This window comes from Lolium perenne, chromosome 5 (assembly GCF_019359855.2).
Source record: "Lolium perenne isolate Kyuss_39 chromosome 5, Kyuss_2.0, whole genome shotgun sequence".
Classification (NCBI taxonomy): Eukaryota; Viridiplantae; Streptophyta; class Magnoliopsida; order Poales; family Poaceae; genus Lolium; species Lolium perenne.
In genome coordinates, this window is record NC_067248.2 from 255,986,654 (window position 1) to 256,007,487 (window position 20,834).

The 20,834-nt window shown below is 41.3% G+C and overlaps 1 long non-coding RNA gene across 1 annotated transcript; it reads left to right on the forward strand.

The window, feature by feature from the left end:
• Window positions 1-14,401: 14,401 nt before the first annotated feature.
• Window positions 14,402-17,136, forward strand: LOC127302790 (uncharacterized). The gene is made up of 2 exons (XR_011745795.1): window positions 14,402-14,540; window positions 15,651-17,136. It is a non-coding gene; the product is annotated as an uncharacterized lncRNA (long non-coding RNA).
• Window positions 17,137-20,834: the final 3,698 nt, after the last annotated feature.

Consider the following 20,834-nt stretch of genomic DNA (forward strand, 5'->3'; position numbering starts at 1 on the left):
AATTCAAGTTAATTAATTTATCACGATAATTATATAATTAATTAATGAATCTCAGGGATATGTTATACGTACAACATGATTGATATAGGCCATGTATATTTTAATTGGTGTTAATCTACGGTTTGCTAGCTAGTTGCTACATATAGAGCATGTTTTTATTAGATCGGGTTATAGCTAGCTAGTATAGTTTAGGGTTATGTGTTTTAATTAAGTAGGGTTGATTAGCTAGCTAGGGTTAGTTACATATATATGGTTTAGGGTTAATGCATGGCACATTTAATTTAATTAGAGGACCGCGAGGCACCCCCTGGCATGCTCGATGCACAATTAAGTGTCGTTGGCCTATACATAGGGTTTAATTAGGGTTTTAGGGTTAGCTAGGGTTTAGGGTTAGGGTTAGGGTTACGGTTAGGGTTTAGGGTCTAGCTAGGGTTTAGGGTTTAGGGTTAGCTAAGGTTTAGGGTTAGGGTTAGGGTTAGGGTTAGGGTTAGGGGTTAGGGTTGGGGTTGGGGTTAGGGTTAGGGTTAGGGTTTAGGGTTTAGGGTTTAGTGTTTAGGGTGTTTAGGGTTTAGGGATTAGGGATTTAAGGTTTTAGGGGTTGTTTAAGGTTTAGGGATCATCGATCGAGTGCGCACACACATTATTAGAGGCACCCGCGCGCGCCTTTACGCATAAAGTGCATGCGTATATATGTGTGTTTTTTGGGCCACCAACGATATATAGATGATCGAGAGAGAGAGATCGAGATTGAAATCCCCAAGAATATATATGTTCATATATACATTAAAATATATGCACGAATGCATTGTAGGCCATGCATGCACACTAATTATATATATATTATGAGGCAACTTAATCAAATGTGTTTTCATTCGAGAGAACTTGTCAAAATTCAAGTTAAATAATTTATCACGATAATTATATAATTAATTAATGAATCTCAGGGATATGTTATACAACATGATCGATATAGGCCATGTATATTTTAATTGGTGTTAATCTACGGTTTGCTAGCTAGCTGTTATATATAGAGCATGTTTTTATTAGATCGGGTTATATCTAGTATAGTTTAGGGTTATGTGTTTTAATTAAGTAGGGTTGATTAGCTAGGGTTAGTTACACATATATGGTTTAGGGTTAATGCATGGCGCATTTAATTAATTTAATTAGAGGACCGCGAGGCACCCCTGGACTGCTCGATGCACAATTAAGTGTCGTTGGCCTATACATAGGGTTTAATTAGGGTTTAGGGTTAGCTAGGGCAGAGGGTTAGGGTTAGGGTTAGGGTATAGGGTATAGGGTTTAGTGTTTAGGGTGTTTAGGATTTAGGGTTTAGGGATTAGGGATTTAGGGTTTTAGGGTTGTTTAAGGTTTTAGGGATCATCGATCGAGTGCGCACACACATTATTAGATCGAGGCACCCGCGCCTTTACGCATAAAGTGCATGCGTATATATGTGTGTTTTTTGGGCCACCAATGATATATAGATGATCGAGAGAGAGATTGAAATCCCCAAGAATATGTTCAAGTATACAATAAAATATATGCACGAATGCATTGTAGGCCATGCATGCACACTAATTATATATATATTATGAGGCAACTTAATCAAATGCATGTGTTTTCATTCGAGAGAACTTGTCAAAATTCAAGTTAATTAATTTATCACGATAATTATATAATTAATTAATGAATCTCAGGGATATGTTATAAAACATGATTGATATAGGCCATGTATATTTTAATTGGTGTTAATCTACGGTTTGCTAGCTAGCTGCTACATATAGAGCATGTTTTTATTAGATCGGGTTATAGCTAGCTAGTATAGTTTAGGGTTATGTGTTTTAATTAAGTAGGGTTGATTAGCTAGCTAGGGTTAGTTACATATATATGGTTTAGGGTTAATGCATGGCACATTTAATTTAATTAGAGGACCGCGAGGCACCCCCTCGCCTGCTCGATGCACAATTAAGTGTCGTTGGCCTATACATAGGGTTTAATTAGGGTTTTAGGGTTAGCTAGGGTTTAGGGTTAGGGTTAGGGTTAGGGTTTAGGGTCTAGCTAGGGTTTAGGGTTTAGGGTTAGCTAAGGTTTAGGGTTAGGGTTAGGGTTAGGGTTAGGGGTTAGGGTTGGGGTTAGGGTTAGGGTTAGGGTTTAGGGTTTAGTGTTTAGGGTGTTTAGGGTTTAGGGATTAGGGATTAAAGGTTTTAGGGGTTGTTTAAGGTTTAGGGATCATCGATCGAGTGCGCACACACATTATTAGAGGCACCCGCGCGCGCCTTTACGCATAAAGTGCATGCGTATATATGTGTGTTTTTTGGGCCACCAACGATATATAGATGATCGAGAGAGAGAGATCGAGATTGAAATCCCCAAGAATATATATGTTCATATATACATTAAAATATATGCACGAATGCATTGTAGGCCATGCATGCACACTAATTATATATATATTATGAGGCAACTTAATCAAATGTGTTTTCATTCGAGAGAACTTGTCAAAATTCAAGTTAAATAATTTATCACGATAATTATATAATTAATTAATGAATCTCAGGGATATGTTATACAACATGATCGATATAGGCCATGTATATTTTAATTGGTGTTAATCTACGGTTTGCTAGCTAGCTATTATATATAGAGCATGTTTTTATTAGATCGGGTTATATCTAGTATAGTTTAGGGTTATGTGTTTTAATTAAGTAGGGTTGATTAGCTAGGGTTAGTTACACATATATGGTTTAGGGTTAATGCATGGCGCATTTAATTCATTTAATTAGAGGACCGCGAGGCACCCCTGGGCTGCTCGATGCACAATTAAGTGTCGTTGGCCTATACATAGGGTTTAATTAGGGTTTAGGGTTAGCTAGGGCAGAGGGTTAGGATTAGGGTTAGGGTTTAGGGTATAGGGTATAGGGTTTAGTGTTTAGGGTGTTTAGGGTTTAGGGTTTAGGGTTTAGGGATTAGGGATTTAGGGTTTTAGGGTTGTTTAAGGTTTTAGGGATCATCGATCGAGTGCGCACACACATTATTAGATCGAGGCACCCGCGCCTTTACGCATAAAGTGCATGCGTATATATGTGTGTTTTTTGGGCCACCAACGATATATAGATGATCGAGAGAGAGATTGAAATCCCCAAGAATATGTTCAAATATACAATAAAATATATGCACGAATGCATTGTAGGCCATGCATGCACACTAATTATATATATATTATGAGGCAACTTAATCAAATGCATGTGTTTTCATTCGAGAGAACTTGTCAAAATTCAAGTTAATTAATTTATCACGATAATTATATAATTAATTAATGAATCTCAGGGATATGTTATAAAACATGATCGATATAGGCCATGTATATTTTAATTGGTGTTAATCTACGGTTTGCTAGCTAGCTGCTACATATAGAGCATGTTTTTATTAGATTGGGTTATAGCTAGCTAGTATAGTTTAGGGTTATGTGTTTTAATTAAGTAGGGTTGATTAGCTAGCTAGGGTTAGTTACATATATATGGTTTAGGGTTAATGCATGGCACATTTAATTTAATTAGAGGACCGCGAGGCACCCCCTCGCCTGCTCGATGCACAATTAAGTGTCGTTGGCCTATACATAGGGTTTAATTAGGGTTTTAGGGTTAGCTAGGGTTTAGGGTTAGGGTTAGGGTTAGGGTTAGGGTTTAGGGTCTAGGGTTTAGGGTCTAGTGTTTAGGGTTTAGGGTTAGCTAGGGTTTAGGGTTAGGGTTAGGGTTAGGGGTAGGGTTAGGGTTAGGGTTAGGGTTAGGGTTAGGGTTGGGGTTTTAGGGTTAGGGTTAGGGTTTAGGGTTTAGGGTTTAGCATTTAGGGTGTTTAGGGTTTAGGGATTAGGGATTAGGGACTATTAGGGATTAGGGATTTAAGGTTTAATTTAGGGGTTGTTTAAGGTTAATTTAGGGATCATCGATCGAGTGCGCACACACATTATTAGAGGCACTCGCGCGCGCCTTTACGCATAAAGTGCATGCGTATATATGTGTGTTTTTTGGGCCACCAACGATATATAGATGATCAAGAGAGAGATTGAAATCCCCAAGAATATGTTCAAATATACAATTAAATATATGCACGAATGCATTGTAGGCCATGCATGCACACTAATTATATATATATATTATGAGGCAACTTAATCAAATGTGTTTTCATTCGAGAGAACTTGTCAAAATTCAAGTTAATTAATTTATCACGATAATTATATAATTAATTAATGAATCTCAGGGATATGTTATACAACATGATCGATATAGGCCATGTATATTTTAATTGGTGTTAATCTACGGTTTCCTAGCTAGCTGCAATATATAGAGCATGTTTTTATTAGATCGGGTTATAGCTAGCTAGTATAGTTTAGGGTTATGTGTTTTAATTAAGTAGGGTTGATTAGCTAGGGTTAGTTACATATATATGGTTTAGGGTTAATGCATGGCACATTTAATTTAATTAGAGGACCGCGAGAGGCACCCCTGGCCTGCTCGATGCACAATTAAGTGTCGTTGGCCTATACATAGGGTTTAATTAGGGTTTAGGGTTAGCTAGGGTTTAGGGTTAGGGTTAGGGTCTAGGCCGGGTTTAGGGTTTAGTGTTTAGGGTGTTTAGGTTTAGGGATTAGGGATTATATATTTACGGTTTTAGGGTTGTTTAAGGTTTAGGGATCATCGATCGAGTGCGCACACACATTATTAGAGGCACCCGCGCCTTTACGCATAAATTGCATGCATATATATGTGTGTTTTTTGGCCACCAACGATATATAGATGATCGAGAGAGAGAGATTGAAATCCCCAAGAATATGTTCAAATATACATTAAAACATATGCACGAATGCATGGTAGGACATGCATGCACACTAATTATATATATATATTATGAGGCAACTTAATCAAATGTGTTTTCATTCGAGAGAACTTGTCAAAATTAGAGTTAATTAATTTATCACGATAATTATATAATTAATTAATGAATCTCAGGGATATGTTATACAACATGATCGATATAGGCCATGTATATATTAATTGGTGTTAATCTAAGGTTTGCTAGCTAGCTGCTATATATAGAGCATGTTTTTATTAGATCGGGTTATAGCTAGTATACTTTAGGGTTATGTGTTTTCATTAAGTAGGGTTGATTAGCTATGGTTAGTTACATATATATGGTTTAGGGTTAATGCATGGCACATTTAATTTAATTAGAGGACCGCGAGGCACCCCTGGCCTGCTTGATGCACAATTAAGTGTCGTTGGCCTATATATAGGGTTTAATTAGGGTTTAGGGTTAGGGTTAGGGTTTAGGGTTTAGTGTTTAGGGTGTTTAGGGTTTAGGGATTAGGGATTAGGTTTCTGTGGTTGTATAAGGTTTAGGGATCATCGATCGAGTGCGCACACACATTATTAGAGGCACCCGCGCCTTTGCGCATAAAGTGCATGCGTATAGTTTAGGGTTATTTGTTTTAATTAAGTAGGGTTTGATCAGCTAGGGTTAGTTACATATATATGGTTTAGGGTTAATGCATGGCACATTACATATAGTTTAAATCTCAAGAATGTTTATACATGATAGGCCATACGTGCAAAGGAATTTTTTTCCCTGTGAACTTGTCAAAATTCAAGTTTATCAGAGCCAATGGAAACTAGTCCAAAAAATTACATAGAGGACCAAAAGTACTAGACAATAACTAATAGAACCTGCAACTTTACAAAAAGGACCCCAAAACATATAGAAGAAAATCAATCGAGTCCTTCTCGACCGCACATCGATCTCTCGCTCCGCATCCTTTTCCAAAGAACTCCGTCGCCGGGGACGCACCACTTGGGACGGTGTCGCCGGTAGTCGCCAGGACGAAGGAGAAGAAGGGCCTCAGCAACGGCATATTGGCTCTGAGAAGGGCCGCTGAAAGGCCAAGATGTGCACGGGCAAGACGGATGACGCGGTCGTATGCCCCGAGCTTGTGAACTTTAGCAGCTTGACTTCCCCATTGGCCAGATCTGAAGCACTGACCAAAGCAAGCCTCACCGTTAGCGCCATCACATTGATGGCACCAGATCGGGGTTTGGCCGGCAAGATCCGCCGCATTCACCACAAAGCCGATCTGAAGCCGATGACGAGATCCCCGACTCCATTGCGCCATTCTCGCTCATGGGAAACACCGGATCTAAGCTTACAACCACACTAACTCCCTCGCATCCAAATTAGCTGACTCAACTTTGCTTATCTAAATATGGATGTATCCACACATGTTTTTACTCTAGATACATACACGTCTAAGGAAAGTTGAATCAATTAATTTAGTTCGGAGGGTGTACAATATACAGAGAGAAGTCGGCCTCGTCTCCGCCGGCGAGGCCGCCGGAGAGAAGGGGGAGAGGAGCCGGGGGAGTGGGAAAGACTCGAGGGAGAAAGAGAAGAGGAAGAAATGAGAGCTCCCTGGGGAAGAACATTATTTTTGTCGTTCTGCTCGTAGCTTGAAACTGAAAATTTCGGCCGCGCGCCAAATCATCCCGCCGCATCCATTCGAAAATCCCGTGACCAGTTTTACCCTTTTAACCCTGGTCCGGAAGCTACAACCCACCGACCATGGAGGGCTCATTCGGTAACAATGAAATATCTTGCCTAGATCCCGAACCCTCCCCACAGGCCCACACCCACCCACCAACCATTCGCCCCATTAGCTCAAAAATACTCTCACACGCCAAAGCTCGACTCTCTACAAGATTAGATCTGCTTTCGCCGCCGCATACTCCTCCACAACAGTAGCCTTGATCGTGTTGGCTGTCCACCCACCCGATCCGCTCCCCGCCGCCCTCGTCACCGACGGATCCGCTTCACCGCCGACCTCGCCACCGACGGATCTGCTTCACCGCCGACTTCGCCACCGACGGATCCGCTTCACCGCCGACCTCGCCACCGACTACCTCGGCGCAGCGGCTGTATCAACTTCACCGAATCCCTTGCCAGCCAACCAGATCTGCTTCACTAACGCCCGCTTCTACTGAAACAGGGTCGATTCATCGTCTTCCGCGTTCGCCGCCGCTAGAATGCAAGTTGCCGCCCCCGTCCACCCCGCCGCAGCTTGGTTAGTACGTTGGCCCGTTAGATCGCGGTGTTTCTTTAGCCATGTTTTGTGTAGTTATTTGCAGATCTCATATGCCGTTAACTTTCTTGATGTGTTGCTTCGCATGAAGTTTGTTTAAATATTGTACAAGATAAAAGCATTATCCGGTCGCTACCATCCTCGTTCATTCTATCGACACTGTGTGCATCCACATATTTATAGCCTTATACCCATTCATTTGTCGCCAATCAAGCTTTTTGTACCGCATGCTATTGTCGCATCGCTTTTATAGTCATGCTATGGGCATTTCCAATCTGCTTGTTCTTATACCACGTCATTAGCTCACCGCTAGCCGCTAGCTGTTTTCTCGTGTCTCGCTATTCTCACATCGCTTTTATAATCATGCTATGTGCATTTCCAATCTGCTTTCTATTATACCTCGTCTTTAGCTTATATAGTTATTGCTGCGTGCATGTCTGGTCTTTGTATTATCATAGACTGACTTGTCAATGTTATTTTTCCTAGGGATTGATCATGCGAACCACTTATTAGAACATCCAACATTATTAAATGGGGACGCTAGGGAAGGTTGGAATCTGAGTTCTTGGTTGGTAATTTTGGCAGTTTACTTCCGTTATTATCTATAACCTATATGCATTGTTCCTTATGCAAGAGATTAACACTTGGAACCCTGCCATAGCAATGCCATTCATGCTTTACTATGTTTCTGCCTATTTGATATGCTTGTCTTGGAGAAACTGCGAAGGTGATTTGAACCTGACATTTGGTCATTCTTAATGCCAGTTTACTTTATGTGGAAAACCTTGGCATTACCCTACTCTAAATCTGAATGTCTGAAATTCGTATCTCATGCAAAGCAACATCTAGTTGGTTTTAATCTGATATCTGGTAAATATTGGCTTATTCATTTGGCAGCTCAAGTTTTTTGTTATTTGAAACCACCGACTTGGTCTTAAATGTGATATCTAAACACAGATTAAGGACAATGGAGCAGGAGGATTAGCATTTCACTTGATGGCTGAACCTAAAATGACAGCATGTTGACCATGACTAGTGCACGCAAGAGAAGGACCAAGTAGCCGAGCCAAAGATGTGCTTAGTACATGCATCTTATCTTATCTTGTGCTTATTTCGCTACATGTCGTTATCTGATCTCTACATTGCGTAATACATGTTTGAATAGTTAATTGTTGTAACTATGTTTGCAATGTTACTGTAATGCAGTTTTAATGAAGCAGTCATCATTAGAAGATAGTCGCCAAAAAAGGATCTCGTAGCGACCTCGTGCAACATTATGATGTAAGTTTGTGCTTAGTACAAGTTCCATACATTGTCTTATTTATGCAACTTGTTATTATCTTATATCTACATTGCATAATAAATGTTTGCATAGTTCATCGTTTAACTCTTTTTGCATTATTATCGTAATGCGCTTTTGATGAAGCAATCTTCATTAGAAGTGAGGCCCACAAAAACTTCGATATTTCTTCCGATGCATCTTCTCATAGCCGTCAACCTAGACCATTGCTTTCATCAAACAAGAATATCTCAAGGCTGTACTTTATAAAAGACATGGTATTGTCGCTTTAAGATCTCGTAGTGATATGTTGACAAAGAGTACACAAGATTCAATCAAGGCGATTGCCAAATGTCAACGTGTTATTGATGATGCTAATAGAAGTCCTCAATGATTCTATGTAATTTTTTTATTTGGGCACATGAATTGCCTTGTAATTTTCCTACTTTTTTTATTTGTGTATGTAATTGTGTGTATCATTGATATCGATTTTAGGCTCATGAAATTTAATGCATGTTGACTAGTCAAACAAGTAGGGCACTACAACAGATTGGGCCGGCCCACTTACGTAGTGTGGGACCCACTTTCATTTTGGGCCGCCCACTTCTTTAGTAGGCCGCCTGCTTACACGATAGTGGGATCCACATGCTTATTGGGCCGGCCCACTATCTTGTTGGGCACCCCATTTGGTATATGGTGGTCCCACATGGTAAATGGGCCTACTTCTTTAACAGAAGGTGGGACCCACATGTGCTTTTGGCCCGCCCACTATCTTGTTGGGCCGCCCACTTGCTATATGGTGGACCCCACATACTAAATGGGCCGCCTTTAACAGAAGGTGGGACCCACATGGGTTTTTGGCCCGCCCACTATCTTGTTGGGCCGCCCACTTGCTATATGGTGGACCCCACATACTAAATGGGCCGCCTTTTATCAGAAGGTGGGACCCACCCGTGCTTTTGGCCCGCCCACTATCTTGTTGGGCCGCCCACTTGCTATATGGTGGACCCCACACACCAAATGGGCTCCGCCCTTTAACAGAAAGTGGGACCCACCTGTGTTTTTGGCCCGGCCCACTATCTTGTTGGGCCGGCCCACTTGCTATATGGTGGACCCCACATACTAAATGGGCCGACCCTTTAACTGGAAAGTGGGACCCACCTGTGTTTTTGGGCCGGCCCACTTGCTACACGGTGGACTCCACACACTAAATGGGCCGGCCCTTTGACAGGAAAGTGGGACCCACCTGTGTTTCGGCCCGGCCCACTTGCTTCTTGGGCCGGCCCAGTAGCTGTAAGGTGGACCCCACATGTTAATTGGGCCGGCCCATTTAAGTTTTGACCAAATCAACCTTAGAGGTTAGGCCCGGCCCACGTAACTAATGGGCCACCGCCTATATAGTTGACCTGGTCCAAACTATGTCACCGGTCTGCCCGCTTAAGTCGTAAGGTGCCTCGTGTGGACCTACCATCTACCACGGGGTTTCAGCCGGTTAACGCCGTTAATCGCTAGCTTAACGGTCTGCCGCTACGTGTCGCTTTGCATGACGTCGTGATCAACGGGCTCCCGGAAACACTTGCGCAACGGTCCGATTTTCCGTGGCGGAAGGGCGCCCAAGCGCGACGGACCGAAAAAAACGTCGTTGGACTTTGCCTGACGCAGTTTCCACAACAGAACCCATATCGTCGGGTTAGGCCCATGGGCGACGAAAAATACCCCTTAGCGGACGATTTTGAGACGTTGTCTATCAGAACTTTTCTTGTAGTGTAGATTTGGATTTCTGCGCAGAAACAGATTTTTAGCTATCACAAATTTGAGCTGTTCTCTCTGTAGGAGAATCTAAAAATTCTGTAAAAATTCATGAGTAATCCTCATATATGTACGCAACTTTCATTCAATTTGATCTTCTTCATCTGATCATGTTAAGTGCCTCGAAAAAATTCGTCTTTACGGACTGTTCTGTTTTGACAGATTCTGCCTTCTATTTCACATTGCCTCGTTTACTGTGTTTGAGTGGATTTCTTTGATCCATTAAATTTCAGTAGCCTTGGATAATGTCCAGACGTGTTGGGAATGATTGTGTCCTCTCTGAACATGTGAATTTTTGATTATGCACTAACCCTCTAATGAGATTGTTTTGAGTCTGGTGTGGAGGAAGTTTTCAAGGATCAAGAGAGGAGGATGATATAATATGATCAAGAAGAGTGAAAAGTCTAAGCTTGGGATGCCCCCATGGTTCATACCTGCATATTTCAAGAATACTCAAGCATCTAAGCTTGGGGATGCCCAAGGCATCCCCTTCTTCATCTACAACTTATCAGGTCACCTCTAGTGAAACTATATTTTTATTCCGTCACATCTTATGTGCTTTACTTGGAGCGTATGTGTATTTTTATTTTTGTTTATGTTTGAATAAATTCGGATCCTAGCATTCCTTGTGTGGGAGAAAGACACGCTCCGCTGTTTCATATGAACACTGGTGTTCTTAGTTTTACTTTTAATGTTCATGGCGAAGGTTGAAAGCCGCTTCATTTATTGCTATTTGGTTGGAAACAGAAAATGCTTCATGTGGTAATTATTATATTGTCTTGAATAATTTGATACTTGGCAATTGTTTTAAGTTCTCAAGTAGATCATGTTTAAGCTCTTGCATCATGTGGTTTAAACCTATTAGTGGAGAACTACCGTAGAGCTTGTTGAAATTCTGTTTGCATGATTGGTCTCTCTAAAGTCTAGATATTTTCTGGTAAAAGTGTTTGAGCAACAAGGAAGACAATGTAGAGTCTTATAATGCTTGCAATATATTCTTATGTAAGTTTTGCTGTACCGGTTCATACTTGTGTTTGCTTCAAACAACCTTGCTAGCCAAAGCCTTATACTGAGAGGGAATGCTTCTCGTGCATCCAAACCTTGAGCTAAAACCTATGCCATTTGTGTCCACCATAACTACCTACTATGTGATATTTTTCTGCCATTCCAAAGTAAATCGCTTGCGTGCTACCTTTAAAAATTTCATTCCTTGTCTTTGCAATACATAGCTCATGGGAAAGTAGCCTAAAAAACTATTGTGGTAATGAATACGTCGCTTATGTATCTTAGTTCTTATAAGTTGCTTGTTGAGCGGTAACCATGTTTCTGGGGATGCCATCAACCTGCTAAACCTTTGTTGAATATCATGTGAGTTGCTATGCATGTTCGTCTTGTCTGAAGTAAGGGAGATTTGCCATGATTAAATGGTTTGAGTATGCATATTGTTAGAGAAGAACATTGGGCCGCCAACCAAAGCCATGTATCATGGTGGAAGTTTCAGCTTGGACATTAATCCTCAAATCTCCTATGAGAATATTATCTGTTGTTGAATTCTTAAAGCACTAAAGAGGAGTCCATTATCTGTTTTCTATGTTGTCCCTGTATGGATGTCCTCAAGTTGAGATCTATCAAAATCGAGAAATCAAATGCGATTTATCTCCTTGGACCTTTGTACAGGTGGCATAGAGGTACCCATTTGTGACACTTGGTTGAAACATATGTAATGCAATGATAATCCATGGAAATCCGAGCTAATTAGAACAAGGTGCGAGCACTATTAGTATTCGATGCATGAGGCTTGCAACTTATAGGAGGTTTTATACATAACACATATGAATTATTACTACCGTTGACAAAATTGTTTCCATGTTTTCAAAATAAAAAGCTCTAGCACATGAGTAATCCCTGCTTCCCTCTGCGAAGGGCATTTCTTTTACTTTATGTTGAGTCAGTTTACCTACTTCTTTCTATCTTAGAAGCAAACACTTGTGTCAACTGTGTGCATTGATTCTTACATACTTGCTTATTTGCACTCATCATAATACTTTGTGTTGACAATTATACATGAGATATACATGTTGAAAGTTGAAAGCAACTGCTGAAACTTAAATCTTCCTTTGTGTTGCTTCAAAACCTTCTATCAAGAATCTATTGCTTTATGAGTTAACTCTTATGCAAGACTTGTTGATGCTTGTCTTGAAAGTACTATTCATGAAAAGTCTTTGCTATATGATTCAATTGTTTAGTCATTATCTTTACTATTTCTTTGAATCACTTCATTCATCTTATATGATTTACAATAGTATTGATCAAGATTATGATAGTAGCATGTCACTTCAGAAATTATCCTAGTTATCGTTTACCTACTCGAGAGCGAGTAGGAACTAAGTTTGGGGATGCTTGATACGTCTCAAACGTATCTATTAATATTTACAGTTTTATTCCCCTAGCCGAATTTGAAATATAGTCGAATTCAGCCTCTATGTATGAACTTCGCCCTCTATATAGTAAATGTCATTAAATTTAGTCTAAATTCGCCCGTTTTAAGCCGTAGTTTGTCAAGTTTCCGTTTTTCAAATTTAGATCGCCGTCTTCGCCTGAGCACGCGGCTGGGAAGCTACTCCTCCCCACGCCAAATTTACGTCCAATCCGGACGTAAATTTCCCCGGATTTCAGCGTGGAGAGGGCAAACGAGTGGAGATGCTCTAAAAGCTCACTAGGTGCGCTGGACGACCTGCTTTGTATTACTTTCACCCGGATGTGTAGGAGACTAATCACTCACAATAGTACAGAGAACCTGCTACATGCAGGAGCCTAATGACTGTCAATAGTGTTCAGGTGCAGTCTATTTACAGAAGATGATCCAATTAACAAATGAAAACATCAATCTCAATGATTGATCGGACGGCAATGAGTGGGGTGGTATTGCCACCGGGTGGCAACAACATATTTTGCTTTTGAAAAACAACCCTATATTTTGAAATAAAATTCACAAAAAGTTACTTTTTGTGCATGAACATTTCCTGATTTTTAATTTATTTTTGAATATGAATAATTTTTGAACTCAAAACAATTTTCGAAATTAAACGTTTTTTGTATATGAAGAAATTTCAAATTTAAATGATTTTCAGATTTTAACATTTCTAGAATTTGAACGATTTCTAGATTTGAACATTATTCAAATTTAAATAGTTTTTAGAGTTGGAATTTTTAAATTTTAACAAAAATAAAATAAACATAAAAGAAACAAAAACAAAAAAAGAAACTAAAAATGAAAAGAAACAAAAAGAAAGAGGAAACGAAAAGAAAAAACGAAAAAGAAACAGAAAACAGAAAATAGAAAACAGAAATAAACGCGAACTGGGCTGACCAGGCCGGCCCATACGCGCGCTGGGGTGTGCGACGCGCGGTAACGACCAACCTGATTGGTATATAGGAATTGCCGACCTGGTCGGCATATAGGGTTTACCCAGGAAACAGTCAGACATAGATCAATATGCCAACGGGGACACTAACCCATGGTTATTGCTTAACCATAACCATTTCCGTGCAGGAAAATTTTCTCCATCCCCATCCTTACTAACTGTTATGGGGCCAGTTTTCTTATCATCCCCATCCCTATCGGGTAAACAAATAACCATCGGTTAACCATCCCCGCTTTAGCTAGTAACTATGAGTCCAAAATAAAATGATAACATGGTAGGATGACGAGGCTGGCTGGATCAGGAGTTTAGAAAGGAAAGACGAGCATTTGGGAGTTGGGATTTGGGGGCTACGACGGTTGGGGACGGAGGGGAAATGTGAACAATATGATTATGGTTTTCTGGTATCTATACATACCTATCTTGTACCCTAGTGCCACATGTCATGTGCCTAGCGGGGATTTCACGATTATCGTGTATGGATACTGGTAACACAGACCCATCCCCACCTTGCCTAACGGGGAGAGTTTGCCTTCAATAAGACCTCTACGGAGATGAAGTACTAACCAAAACCATTCCCTAATAGGTGAATTAACCACCGGGATCGGGGAATGGCCCCATTGGCAAATTGAGACATAGATTGCAGTGTAGCACTTGTTGGGCCGTGAAATCAATCGAAGGCCAATCTCTTACGGGGCCCCTGTGTTGAACGGGCTAGTTCAAGCTTTCAGGGCTTCTTTCTTGGCTAAGGGAAACAAAATTCAAGGCCTCCAGCCCTTGATACTGGTCGACGAGCGCCGCCGCCGCCTCCTCTTCCTCGCCAGAGCCCCCGCCTCCGCCTCCGCTGAACAGCGAAGGCCGCCGAATCCTCGTCCCTAGCACCTGGCACTCTCAGTCCCAGGTCAGCACGCTCACCCAAGCTGTAAGACCCCAACCTTTTTTTACTAGGGTTTATTGAGTGAATGCGGTGGATGAAAACTGGAATCAACCAGCTACCATGCATGATGCATCAATCAGAAACTTTGGTTTTCTCCTGATTATTATCATGGTGCTGCCTTTGTTAGGATTGATCTCCGTCGCCGTCGCCACCTCCACCATGTCGACTGCGGCGGATTCCTCCTCCAAGTGAAAGGTAAACGCTCACAGTATTCCAATCCTACCCGCGTTAGATCTACTCTAGACGATCTAGTGTATCCATCAGCCTTGAGCTATGCTCACTTGGTTCAGTGATGAAGTCAAGCAAATGTTGATGAGACTCTGATGAATGGCGTTCTCATTGCTGACATTAGGGTTGGAAATAATAGTAATAGTGGCCAAATTGTTCCTAGAATCTGTGCACATCCTACTCTGATGGAACTGTATTCTATCCATCCTACTCAGACTAATGCAAGTTCAGTCTTGCCCATGCTCATCGTGCTGGCATGAACATGCTCGGTTCACTTCTCTGTAGCAACCAAGTCAACCTCCGGGCCAAAGTGATGTTAAATAGGATTTGATTGAGTCCTGGCTTTATTGTTTGTTTAGTTGCTTGATAACATCACAGTCCTTTATGCAGGCTCATCACATTACAAGTTGTCTAAAATATCAATGTCAACGATGTGATATTTGAATCATGTAGTACTATTTCGTCTGAGGATATCCTACAAAGAAATCCTTTATCATGATCTGGAAATGTGCACTTGTTGTTGTATAATTTGGAAATATACAGTTGTTATTTGAACACACCAACAAGACCAAAAGTTTCACTTATATGCTATTGTAGAAAAAAACCCTACATGTTGTTGGTTCTTCAGGTTGTAGCTTCTTCAGATTGATGCTTTCCCTATGTTGATATACATCATACTATACGAGTAATTACAGTTTGCCAAAATAGATGTCCTAGTTTGCATTCCCGTTCAGTTAAGGCCTTGAAGCCTACCACATTTCTAACTGTTTATTAGTTATGCTTAAGCCTTTATTATATTGTATCATTAGTTCTAATCTATTTACTTTTGGATTTTCTGTCTGGCAGAGAAGTTGCAGCTGTGAAGATGTCCTCTGGCAAAGCCTGTCACACCTCTGGCTCTAGTTGCTCACCCTCGCCTGGACCTCACGTTTGGGCAGATCTCGTGGACAGCTTGCTTCACGAAATCATTCTTCTCTTTGGCTCATTCCATGACTTCATTGGTTTCGTTGGAACCTGCCGTTCTTGGCGTGATGCGGTCTCTTCCTTCGCCTCTGTACATACGTTCAGCTTCCCACCTCTCCACCTCAAGCCAGATGTTTGTTTCTCTCCTCGGCAACATAATGGTCGTGCTCAGTGCATGCTTTTATCTGATTGCAAATGGAAAATTAGTGATCCTGCCAAGAGAGACCTTACCCTTCAATGTTCAGTGCCCCAAAGTACTCATAATCAGATGCTCTATATGGGATCCTCATGTGGGTATCTTATTTTCTTTCATCAGGGCCACAGCCTTCTTGTCAATGTGTACACTGGCACTGAGGTGAAGCCTCCCATACTCCCGTATAAAAGCCAATTATCAATCTACTGTGGCACCCTCATGGCTCCACACAATTCATCTAACTTGCACCTACTTCTTTTCACAAAAGGAACCATGTACCAGTGGCAGATTGGAACAGACTCTTGGTCAGAGCAGCGTCTTGGTCTTGATGGTGAACGTTTCGAGCAGATCGTGTTTTTCAAAGGTGACATGTTTGCCGTAGACATTCTTGCGAGTGTATTCATCATACACTTTGGACCTCAGCTCAGCACACAGAGGGTACAAGTTGAGTGGAACATGGCTATAATAGGTTGTGTGGTACGGCCGTGGTTGGTGGTCTGTGGTGACATGATTCTCGTTGTTTCCCTCGCGCTGAATTTTGGCCAATCGAAAGGCATATCTGGCCTGTCTGGAACCTTTCATGTCTTCCGCTTCGACCTTTCAGTTCAACCAGCTCAATTGGTGGAGATGGAGAAGTTGGAAAATCATGCTCTCTTCATTAGCCTAGATAGGAGGAATCCCACATTTTCTTGCTGGAGACCTGAAAGATGGGGAGGAAAAAGTAACTGCATTTACGTTGCAAGGCAACTTGAAGATTCCGATGAACCTTGGACTGCAGTTGAACTTGGTCAGCCAGTGCACGAAAAAACCGAGTGGATCCAATTTGGTCCTCCACATTATCCGCCAGAATTCAGTGTCCATTGCAGTAAACTTGAGAGCCTTTGGATGCTCCCAAATTTCGTTTCTGGTGCCGGCCTGTGACAGACAATCTTTGTTTGCCATGAATATTCGCTAGTTCTTGCAAAAGCAATGTCATTTGATGCTATCTTAATTTTACTTGCGATGGATTTTCTTTTACAATTGTGTTGATGAACACTTGAACAGAACATGTGCAGCTGCCGTTTGCTTGCCCACATGGCATGAAGTAGAGTCTGTCACTTGGATTGTAATAATAGTCGGTGGTATACTTCCTTGTGGCATGAGCATACTTATAATTTTTTAGGTTTACCTTGCTTATTGTGTAGATGATGATACTTTCGATTATCGAATGCTGAATCGAATGACGTACTAATGGATGTGCATAGGCCTGATTTTTGTACAACAGAGAAATGAAAAGTCGAGGTTAATATCTTATCCTAGTAAAGTGACATATGATTACAGCAAGCAATACACCCGTGCATTCCAAATCATGGCTTCACATGCGGCTTTAACTCAGCCTCGAGGGTGTGCTCACAATTTACAGGAGAACAAGGCTTCTCGGACAGGACAGCCTTGAACACCAGCCCAGCTACGAAACACTTTCACCAGGAAACAAAATGAGCCAGAGCTATTCAATCAACATGATTCTCTACAGTCATATGGATTTTATAAACAGAGAAAAACGGTAGGAAATACAAAGTGTGAGCGTAGCAATGTATCCATGTCGGTTACTTTATGACAGTACTGACCTTATATAATTAATTAAATAGTAAAGGCAATGGTGAAGAATACTTGGGGAAGTCTCTTTTCATTAAGAAACTCCATTGTCCAACTACTACCAAAGTACCCAAAACAGCAAAATTTTCAAATAGTAAAGGCAATGCTCAAGGATGCTGCTCCTGCTGCAATTTTAGAAAAAGAAAAAAACGTTTTTTACTCCAATTTTCAAGGGCTGCCTTGGATTTTAGCCTGAAAAACTCTTGGCCATAAGAAGCATCTGAGTTGTCCCTAGAACCACATACACCCAAAGATAGTGGAAAAGCATGATGCACTAGCAGGATGAGAATCTCAGGTCAGTTGTTTTTCCTACGAACAAGAGTTGACAGGTGCTACCGATAAAGATTGGCTAGCTTCCGTGACCTATAAGCTGTGCACTAGAAGCTGAAAACAAGGAGTAGCTTGGTGGCATGTTGGATCTTTTGGTGCAATACAACATTGTTATGGATATGTTCATCTCAATCATGTTGAAATAGGACATAGCAAGTTGCCTGATAAACAGTTTTTTTTTTTGGCAAAAATGCTGGGCGGGCCGGCCCAATTCTGGCTAAAAATAGCTCCGCCGAACCCTGTCGAGTAGAAAATTGGGCTGGAACAAATCCTGAGAAGGAGGACATGTCCAAGTCAAAACCGGAGTGCTACTTCCAAGTTCCAACCTTGATTGTCTGAAAAAAAACTCCAGCCTTGTGTGACTTGAATCGGAGATAGAGTCTAGTACGTTTAGGCGAAGGTGAGTCCCTAATACAACGCCCCGATCCGCCGCAACGAGAGAACGAGGCAACTGCGTCTCATTGAACACAACAAATTTCGATTCCCCGGCTGGAGTTCAAGATGGCCATGCCGGCGGTTCGACTCGCGGCGAGGAGGCTTACTGGCCAGCAGCCGCAGGCGATTCTTAGGTCGGCACTTGCGAACGAACAAGGGGTGCTCAACCACGGCAGCTCGCCTGCCTATGCTCTACGCCGGCGGTTTACCTCCTCCGAGGCTTCCGCTGCCAACGGACCAAAAATCAGCGCCGAGGTACGCCGGTTTATTCATTCATAGGAAATTATATTAAACATGCTTTTTTTGGAAGGTTGCATATTCAATCGTATGTAGATCCGCAAGTTGCTAACCTAAGTATCCTGCATTGGCCAGCATCCTTCTGTTTCATCAGGGGATAGCCGTCTAATGGCAGCTCACCAGAAGAAAGTGGAACTCTTCTATATGCTCGCTGAGATACAAAAGGATAATAGTATCTCTTACGCAAGAAGATTGAAAGACAGGCTGGTGCTCCATCGTCTTACCTCGCTTATCGACATACCTAATAACCCTGACTGGTAAATTCTTACTACTATACTCATACCCAACCACCCCCTTATTCGTGTACGGATGTGTTTTTCTTATCACTTCGGTGGTATAAATTAGCGCCCCCTGGGTCTGCAATCTGCATATATCCTGCCAGGACTTTCCCCATGGCCAGTATTTATTTCATCAGTGTATAATTTTTGTTACATCAAAACTGATGTTATTAGATTCATGTTCAGAGTTTATTGTTGTTAATTTACTTATCAATTGATTTTGTAACACATGAATGGAGCAATTGTTGGCCAAACTTTTGTGTAAAACAGAACAAACATGCCTTATTTAGGCTTTAGGGAGTAATTATAAGATATTAAATTGCATGGTAAAAGTTGTTATCATGGTGTTTGCAGTTTTTGAAATTCATCTTGGAGTATCTTATATAATTATAAATGTACTATACCTGATGGGATCAAATTGCATAACGAAGTCGTCCAATTGTTGTACTTGGTGGTCAGAGAACAATTGCCCTATATTTTTAGCTTCTTATAAGCATAATAATGTTATAGTAATATCTTTTGATCTCATGCAGGCACTGGTATCATCAAGAATATGGTGTTTTTCAATTCCTGCGTGGTACAACATATTTCTTCGGTGTCATTTATTACTACGAAAAATGGGGTGATTTTCATAACTGGAGAAAGCCAGTTCAGGGAGCAGACAGTAACAGCAAAGCCAGTGTCTCATGTGCAGAACCAAACAGTGAAGAATAGTTTATGTCAGTTAGTGTGCAGCGATTGTGATCTTGAGCTACATGTACCTCTCTGTTTTCTCAAGTTCGGAAACGGCATTTCAAAGTTTCAAAAACATTCTGAATGTAGTTAAGGTGTAATAATACTACAAGTGTGCCAAATCTCAATACAAAATACTATGCCACACAAAAATGGCGAAAAGTATGGATCTCACTACGCATTTTCAAATCCCCATTATTAGGATTTTTTATTTCTCTGTAGCACACAGTATAAAGTACTTCGTATTTCACATTGAGATTGTGCATTCTTGCAGCATACATCCTTATGTACATCTAGATTTCTTTTTAGAACTTTCTGTAAATTTGAAATGCTAATTTTCTTTTCAAAACATCCAGCTACCTGATGTGTCTCAAGCTCCAGTATGAGTTTCTGTCAAATCGGTTGCCTTGTACGAAGAATATGAACTATAGCAATTGGTCGCAAGTTACTGTTGGTCTATTTTGTGATCATGGACGAACGACAAGATATCTGGAAGCTTTTTTTTGAAACAAATATATATTAGGACAGCAAGCCGCCTCATTAAAAACCTTCCAGTCCCCTTAGGTACCCTAGAAGGAAAAGAGTGCGAAAGAAACTTGCCGCCTGTCACACAACATTTGGTTACAAGGTTACATCATTGATAAAGCTACCCAAAACGAAACTAGGAGGCTCATCGACCCAATTACAGTCGCCTTTATTAATAAAACACTGCCTAGCTAGCTCATGGGTTACTTTGTTTGCTTCTCTAGAAATATGACTGAACTTGACATCACCAATTTCCATCGCCAAATTTATACAGTCTGCATATATAGCTGCCGATTGAGACCATCAAGTATCCGTCCCAGTGCACGCTTCGAGTGTGTCGCTTGAATCCGATTCCGCATGAATCGCACTACACCCAAGACTTGCCGCCAGCGCCAACCCTTCCTTCATAGCCATAACCTCCGCCATCTCCGCCGATGCAACATGAGGGAGGAACCGGCAGTTCGCTGCAATGAAATTTCCTTGGAAGTCTCTAATCACTGCTCCAGTAGCTCCTGCACGATCATCAAGAAAGAAAGAAGCATCGACATTAAGCTTTAACTCTCGAGGGTCAGGACGTGACCATTTAGATACCAAACTAGCAGAAGCGTGTTTCTGGGCCTTGGCCGCATTGGCAGTAATAGA